The 8,511-nt window shown below is 37.0% G+C and overlaps 1 non-coding gene across 1 annotated transcript; it reads right to left on the bottom strand.

The window, feature by feature from the left end:
- Nucleotides 1-2,611: 2,611 nt before the first annotated feature.
- LOC148545823 (small nucleolar RNA R71) lies at nucleotides 2,612-2,719 on the bottom strand. Its single transcript, XR_015900538.1, has one exon. It is a non-coding gene; the product is annotated as a small nucleolar RNA R71 (small nucleolar RNA).
- Between the last annotated feature and the right edge of the window lie 5,792 nt (nucleotides 2,720-8,511).

The raw sequence follows: 8,511 nt of genomic DNA, 5'->3' as shown, positions 1-8,511 counted from the left end.
TGTTTCAAGCCGACAATCTCTGTGGGATCGACCCTTACTCACGTACGGTTTATTACTTGGACGACCCAGTGCACTTGCTGGTTAGTTGTGCGAAGTTGTGTCAAAGAACTAAGATTATGATTGTGCGCACCAAGTTGTTGGCGCCATTGAGATCACAATTTCATGCACCAAGTTTTTGGCGCCGTTGCCGGGGATTGTTCGAGTTTAGACAACTGACGGTTCATCTTGTTGCTCAGATTAGGTAATTTTATTTTAATTTTAATCCTTTTGTTTTTGTTCTTTTTATTTTCAAAAAATTTTCAAAAAAAAATTTCAAAAAAAAATATTTTAATTAATTTATGTTCTTCAGAATTTTTAAGAAGGAATTCTAGAATTTCATGGGAAATGTTGAATCCTGGCTGGCTGTAAAGTCATGTCTAAATTCTTTTGGATTGAGGGATCTTCTTCACATGCTTGAACTATGTATGCTGAAGCTTGGCTGTCCATTGGCCATGTCTAGTGTTTTGGACCGGAGCTTTCACTGAAAGCTTGGCTAGCTAGTGAGCCATGTCTAATTCCTGGACCGGAGTTTTAGACTAACATTGCAAGATTCCTGGAATTCCTATTAGAAATTTTGAAATCTTTATTTTTCTTTTTCCAATTAATTTTTGAAAAATTACAAAAAAATTTAATAAAGTCTTAAAAGCCAAAAAATTTGTTGTTTCTTGTTTGAGTCTTGTGTCAATTTTTAAGTTTGGTGTCAATTGCATATTTTTAATTTTTCTTAAAAGTTTCGAAAACTCATGCATTTGTTCTTCATGATCTTCAAGTTGTTCTTGATGAATTTCTTTGTTTGATCTTTAAATTTTTCTTGTTTGGTGTCTTTTCTTATTTTTCATATGCATTTTCAATTTGTTAGTGTCTAAGCATTGAAAATTTCTAAGTTTGGTGTCTTGCATGTGTGTCTTTTCTTAAAAATTTTCAAAAATAAGTTCTTGGTGTTCATCTTGACATTCAAAGTGTTCTTGGTGTTCATCTTGACATTCAAAGTGTTCTTGCATGCATCATGTGTTTTGATTCAGAATTTTCATGTTTTGAGTCTTTTTATTGTTTTTCTCTTTCATCATTAAAAATTCAAAAATAAAAAAAAAATATCTTTCCCTTATTTCACTCATAATTTTTGAAAATTTGATTTGATTTAGTCAAAAGTTTTAAAAATTTAATTGTTTCTTATGAGTCAAATCAAATTTTCAATTTAAAAATTCTATCTTTTTCAAATCTTTTTCAAAAATCAAATCTTTTTCATTTTTCTTTTATGATTTTCGAAAATTTCAAATTGATTTTCAAAAATCTTTTTCTTATCTTGTTCATAATTTCAAAATTTTTACTAACAATTAATGGGATTGATTCAAAAATTTTTAAGTTTGTTACTTGCCTATTAAGAAAGGTACAATCTTTAAATTTTAAAATCATATCTTCAAGTTTCTTGTTAGTCAAGTAATCAACTTTGATTTCAAAAATTGAATCTTTTTAATTTCCTTTTCAAATCTTTTTCAAAATAATTTTCAATCATATCTTTTCAATCACATCTTTTTCAAAATTAATTTCAAAATCTTTTCTAACTTCTTATCTATCTTCTTATCTTTTCAAAATTGATTTTCAAATCTTTTTCTTAATTAATCTTATCTTGTTTGATTCTTATCTTTTTTCAAAACTACCTAACTAATTTTCTCTCTCTAATTAACTAATCTTTTTCAAATCTCTTTCAAAATTCCTTTTTAATTAACTAATTATTTTAAATTTTAATTTTAATTTGATTTCTTTTCTTTTTTTTTGAATTTTAACTTTAATTTTAAATTAAAAACAAAAATACTTTTATTTTAATTTATTTAATTTTCGAAATTCTCTCCCCCTCATCTCTTTCTAATTATTTTATTTATTTACTAACACTTCTCTTCATCTCAAAATTCGAACCCTCTCTTCCTCTTAGTGTTCGAATTTCTCTTCTCCTATTCCTTTCTTCTTCTACTCACATAAAGGAATCTCTATACTGTGACATAGAGGATTCCATATTTTCTTTTCTGTTTTCTTCTTTTTCATATGAGTAGGAACAAGGATAAGAACATTCTTGTTGAAGCTGATCCTGTACCTGAAAGGACTCTGAAGAGGAAGCTAAGGGAAGCTAAAGCATAACTCTCTGGAGAAAAATCTGACAGAAATTTTTGAAAATGAAGGAAACATGGCCGAAAATAATAACAATGCAAGGAAGATGCTTGGTGACTTTACTGCACCAAATTCCAATTTACATGGAAGAAGCATCTCAATTTCTGCCATTGGAGCAAACAATTTGGAGCTAAAGCCTCAATTAGTTTCTCTTATGCAACAGAACGGTAAGTTTCATGGACTTCCATCAGAAGACCCTTTTCAGTTCTTAACTGAATTCTTGCAGATTTGTAATACTGTTAAGACCAATGTGGTTGACTCTAAGGTCTACAGGCTTATGCTTTTCCCGTTTGCTGTAAGAGACAGAGCTAGAATATGGTTGGACTCTCAACCTAAGGATAGCCTGAACTCTTGGGATAAGCTGGTCACGGCTTTCTTAGCCAAGTTCTTTCCTCCTTAAAAGCTTAGTAAGCTTAGAGTGGATGTTCAAACCTTCAAACAGAAAGAAGGTGAATCCCTCTATGAAGCCTGGGAGAGATACAAGCAACTGACCAAAAAGTGTCCTTCTGACATGCTTTCAGAATGGACCATCCTAGATATATTCTATGATGGTCTGTCTGAATTATCAAAGATGTCATTGGACCATTCTGCAGGTAGATCCATTCACCTAAAGAAAACGCCTGCAGAAGCTCAGGAACTCATTGACATGGTTGCAAATAACCAGTTCATGTACACTTTTGAAAGGAATCCTGTGAGTAATGGGACGCCTCAGAGGAAGGGAGCTCTTGAAATTGATACTCTGAATGCCATATTGGCTCAGAATAAAATATTGACTCAACAAGTCAATATGATCTCTCAGAGTCTGAATGGATTGCAAGCTGCATCCAACAGTACTCAAGAGGCATCTTCTGAAGAAGAAGCTTATGATCCTGAGAACCCTGCAATAGCAGAGGTGAATTACATGGGGGAACCCTATGGGAATACCTATAATCCCTCATGGAGAAATCATCCAAATTTCTCATGGAAGGATCAACAAAAGCCTCAACAAGGCTTTAATAATGGTGGAAGAAACAGGTTTAGCAATAGCAAGCCTTTTCCATTATCCATTCAGCAATAGACAGAGAATTCTGAGCAGAATCCATCTAGCTTAGCAAATATAGTCTCTGATCTATCTAAGGCCACTTTAAGTTTCATGAATGAAACAAGGTCCTCCATTAGAAATTTGGAGGCACAAGTGGGCCAGCTGAGTAAAAGAGTCACTGAAACCCCTCCTAGTACTCTCCCAAGCAATACAGAAGAGAATCCAAAAAGAGAGTGCAAGGCCATAACCTTACTTGGTGTGGCCGAATCCAAAGAGGAGGGGGAGGACGTGAATCCTAGTGAGGAAGACCTCCTGGGACGTTCAGTGACCAATAAGGAGTTTCCCTTTGAGGAACCAAAGGAATCTGAGGCTCATCTAGAGACCATAGAGATTCCATTGAACCTCCTTTTACCATTGACGTTAGGATTTTTGCCAGTAAAGAATTTTATAAAAATAGTTGCGTTGTAGGTATAGTTTCTAAACCAACAGAAATCCGTTCGTACAAATGTTTTGGTTGTCACAAGTAACAAACCCCTAAATAAATTGATAACTGAGTATTTGAACCTCGGGTCGTCTTCTCAAGGAACTGCAGGGAAGTATGTTCTTATTATTGGTTATGAAGATTGTAAATCGGGGTTGTGAAGATGAGGAACAAGTAATTTAAATTGCAATTAAAATAGGTAAAAGACTGTAAAATAAATAAATAACTGTAAAAACATACTTTTGGCAAGGTGTGAGAAATTGGAAGTCCTATCCTAGTTATCCTTATCAATGATCATAAAAATTGAACCTTAATTCCACTTAGTTAACCTTTGCTAGAGCAAGGGAAGGTCAAGTGACTAATTAGTTAGATCCTCAAATCCTAGTTAATCCCTAAGGAAAGATTGGGATTATTGAAGTTCAATTCAATTAGCAAAGATAATGATTATCAATCATGTTGAGTTTGATAACTCCTGAGTTACTGATTTCTTAACCAAGACCAAGAGGAAAAAAGTAAATCTACCAGAATAAAAATGTCTTCAGATTGGAAGCAACAGTAATGTAAATAAAAGAGAGCAATAATAAACTGAAATACCTCAAATAACATTAATTCAAAAGAGTAATCTGTAACATAGAAGAATTCATAAATTAAATTGAAAAGATAAATAAAAAGGAATGTTGAACCTGATAGAAAGAGATAATCCTGAAAGCGAATAAAATCCTAAATCTAAATCCTAAAAGAGAGAGGAGAGAACCTCTCCCTCAAAACTACATCTAAATCATGAGAAGTGAATTATGAGAGCCTGATTATGAATGGATGCATTCCCCCACTTTATAGCCTCTAATCTGTGTGTTCTGGGCTGAAAACTGGGTCAAAAGCAGCTCAGAAATCGCTTCCAGCGATTTCTATTACGTTCAGGTCGCGGGAAGGTGACGCGGAGGCATCGTCCATGCGGTGGCGTGGATTGAGGTTCGCAGATGCAACGCGGGCGCATCATTCATGCGTTCGTGTAGCCTAACTTCGGAGAAACTATGGGAAATTATATATCAAATCGAAGCTCCAGACGTTAGCTTTCCAAGGTAATTGAAACCGCGTCGTTTGGACCTCTGTAGCTAAAGTTATAGCCGTTTGAGTGCGAAGAGGTCAGGCTGGACAGCTTAGCAGTTTCTCCAACTTCTTGTATTCCTTCCACTTTTGTATGCTTTCTTTCTATCCTCTGAGCCATTCTTGCCCTGTAATCTCTGAAATCACTTAACACACACATCAAGGCATCTAATGGTAATAAGAGAGGATTAAACATAGGGAACTTAAGGCCAAAGAAGCATGTTTTCAATTAAAGCATATAATTAGGAAGGCAAATGTAAAACCATGCAAATAGTATGAATAAGTGGGTAAAGAGTTGATAAAAACTACTCAATTGAGTACAAGATAAACCATTAAATAGTGGTTTCTCAACCATTCATGAGCTCTGATGACTATTCATCTTCTGAAGAAGATGAAGACATTGCTGGAGAGCAAGTTGCTTAGTATTTAGCAGCAATCATGAAGCTGAATGCCAAATTATTTGGTAATGAGACTTGGGAGGATGAACCTCCATTGCTCATCAAAGAACTAAATGCCTTGGTTCAGCAAACTCTACCTTAAAAGAAATAGGATCCTGGTAAATTCCTAATTCCCTATAACATAGGCACCATGACCTTTGAGAAGGCTCTGTGTGACCTGGGGTCAGGAATAAACTTAATGCCACTCTCTGTAATGGAGAAACTTGGGATCTTTGAGGTGCAAGCTGCCAGAATCTCATTAGAGATGGCAGCAACTCAAGAAAACAGGCTTATGGACAAGTGAAGGATGTGTTAGTAAAGGTTGAAGGCCTTTACATCCCTGCTGATTTCATAATCCTAGACACTGGGAAGGATGAGGATGAATCCATCATCCTTGGAAGACCCTTCCTAGCCACAGCAAGAGCTGTGATTGATGTGGACAGAGGAGAATTGGTCCTTCAACTGAATGAGCACAACCTTGTGTTTAAAACTCAAGGATCTCCTTCTGTAACCATGGAGAGTAAGCATGAAAAGTTTCTCTCACTGAAGAGTCAACCAAAGCCCCCACAATCAAACTTTAAGTTTGGTGTTGGGAGGCCACAACCAAACTCTAAGTTTGGTATTGAACCCCCACATTCAAACTCTAAGTTTGGTGTTGGGAGGTCCCAACAATGCTCTGAATATCTGTGAGGCTCCATGAGAGCTCACTGTCAAGCTATTGACATTAAAGAAGCGCTTGTTGGGAGGCAACCCAATGTTATTTAATTATATCTATTTTATTTTATTGTTATTTTATGTTTTTTTAGGTTGATGATCATGTGGAGTCACAAAAACTACTAAAAATCAAAAACAGAATGAAAAACCGCTTTAAAAATAGCTCACCCTGGAGGAAGAACTTACTGGCATTTAAACGCCAGTAAGAAGCATCAAACTGGCGTTTAACACCAGAAAGAAGCATCAAGTTGGCATTAAACGCCAGAAACAAGCACCAGACTGGCGTTTAACACCAGAACAGAGCATGGAAGTGGTGTTAAACGCCAGAAACAGGCTACATTTGGGCGTTTAACGCCAAAAACAAGCAGCAAGCTGGCGTTTAACGCCAGACATGCATGCTAAGGGCGTTTTACACGCCTAATTGGAGCAGGGATGTTAAGTCCTTGACCCCACAGGATCTGTGGACCGCACAGGATCCCCTCAGGATCTGTGGAACCCACAGGATCCCCACATTTTCTTCTCTCCTCTTCACACCTTTTCATAACTCTTTTCCACAAATATCCCTCACCAATAACCTCAATCACTCTTCCCCATCACCTCTTCACCACTCACATCTATCCTCTCTTCCCCAAAAACCCCACCTACCTCCAAAATTCAAACTCTTTTCCCTCCCAAACCCAACCCTAATGGCCGAACCCTAAACCTTCCCCCACTCCTATATAAACCCCTCTTTCCTTCTTCATTTTCACACAACACAACCTTTTCTTCTTCCCCTTGACCGAATACACACCTCTCTCCCTCTCCTCCATTTTTCTTTTTCTTCTCCTTCTTACTTTCTTCTTTTGCTTGGGGATGAGTAAATATTTTAAGTTTGGTGTGGTAAAAGCATTTTTTTTTGTTTTTCCAAAACCATTAATGGCACCTAAGGCTAGAGAAACCTCAAGAAAGAGGAAAGGGAAGGCAGTTGCTTCCACCTCTGAGTCATGGGAGATGGAGAGATTCATCTCAAAGGTCCATCAAGACCACTTCTATGAAGTTGTGGCCAAGAAGAAAGTGATCCCTGAGGTTCCTTTCAATCTCAAAAAGAATGAGTATCCGGAGATCCGACATGAGATCCGAAGAAGAGGTTGGGAAGTTCTCACCAACCCCATCCAACAAGTCGGGATCTAATGGTTCAAGAGTTCTATGCAAACGCATGGATCACTAGGAACCATGATCAAAGTGTGAACCCGAATCCAAAGCATTGGCTTACCATGGTTCGGGGGAAATACTTAGATTTCAGTCTGGAAAATGTAAGGCTGGCGTTCAACTTGCCAATGATGGAAGAAAACGCACGCCCCTACACTAGAAGGGTCAACTTTGATCAAAGGTTGGACCAAGTCCTCATGGATATATGTGTGGTAGGAGCTCAATGGAAAGTTGACTCAAGAGGCAAGCCGGTTCAATTGAGAAGACTGGACCTTAAGCCTGTAGCTAGAGGATGGTTGGAATTTATTCAACGCTCAATCATTCCTACTAGCAACCGGTCTGAAGTTACTATAGACTGGGCCATCATGATCCATAGTATCATGATTGGGGAGGAAGTGAAAGTTCATGATATTATACCTCAAGAACTCTACAAGGTGGCTGACAAGTCCTCCACTTTGGCAAGGTTAGCCTTTCCTCACCTCATTTGTCACCTCTGCAATTCGGCTAGAATTGACATAGAGGGAGACAACCTCATTGAAGAGGACAAGCCCATCACTAAGAAGAGGATTGAGCAAACAAGAGATCATGGACCTCAACAAGAGCATGAGGAAATTCCTCACTATGAAATCCCTGAGATGCCTCAGGGGATGCACTTCCCTCCACAAAACTATTGGGAGCAAATCAACACTTCCCTAGGAGAATTAAGCTCCAACATGGGACAAGTAAGGATGGAACACCAAGAGCACTCCATCATCCTCCATGAAGAGAAGATCAAGGAATTATGAGGGAGGAGCAACAAAGACAAGGAAGAGACATAGAGGACCTCAAGAGCACCATTGGTTCTTCAAGAAGAGGAAGACGTCACCCTCACTAAGGTGGACCCATTCCTTAATCTCCTTGTTCTTATTTTCCTGTTTTTCGTTTATTATGCTTTATGTTTATGTTTGTGTCTTAATACATGATCATTAGTATTTAAGTGTCTATCCCTTAAAGCTATGAATGTCCTATGAATCCATCACCTCTCTTAAATGAAAACTGTTTTAATTACAAAAGAACAAGAAGTACATGGTTTCGAATTCATCCTTGAAACTAGTTTAATTATTTTGATATGGTGACAATACTTTTTGTTTTCTGAATGAATGCTTGAACAGTGCATATGTCTTTTGAAATTGTTGTTTATGAATGTTAAATATGTTGGCTCTTGAAAGAATGATGAAAAAGGAGACATGTTATTTGATAATGTGAAGAATCATAAAATTGATTCTTGAAGCAAGAAAAAGCAGTGAATAGAGAAAAGCTTGCAAAAAAAAAAAGAGAAAAGAAAAATGGCGAAAAAAAAGAGAGAAAGAAAAAGAAAGAGCAAG

Source organism: Arachis ipaensis, chromosome B9, assembly GCF_059453495.1.
Source record: "Arachis ipaensis isolate K30076 ecotype BB chromosome B9, ASM5945349v1, whole genome shotgun sequence".
Classification (NCBI taxonomy): Eukaryota; Viridiplantae; Streptophyta; class Magnoliopsida; order Fabales; family Fabaceae; genus Arachis; species Arachis ipaensis.
The sequence above is the reverse complement of the archived record's forward strand: the minus strand, read 5'-3'. Positions and strand labels throughout refer to the sequence as shown.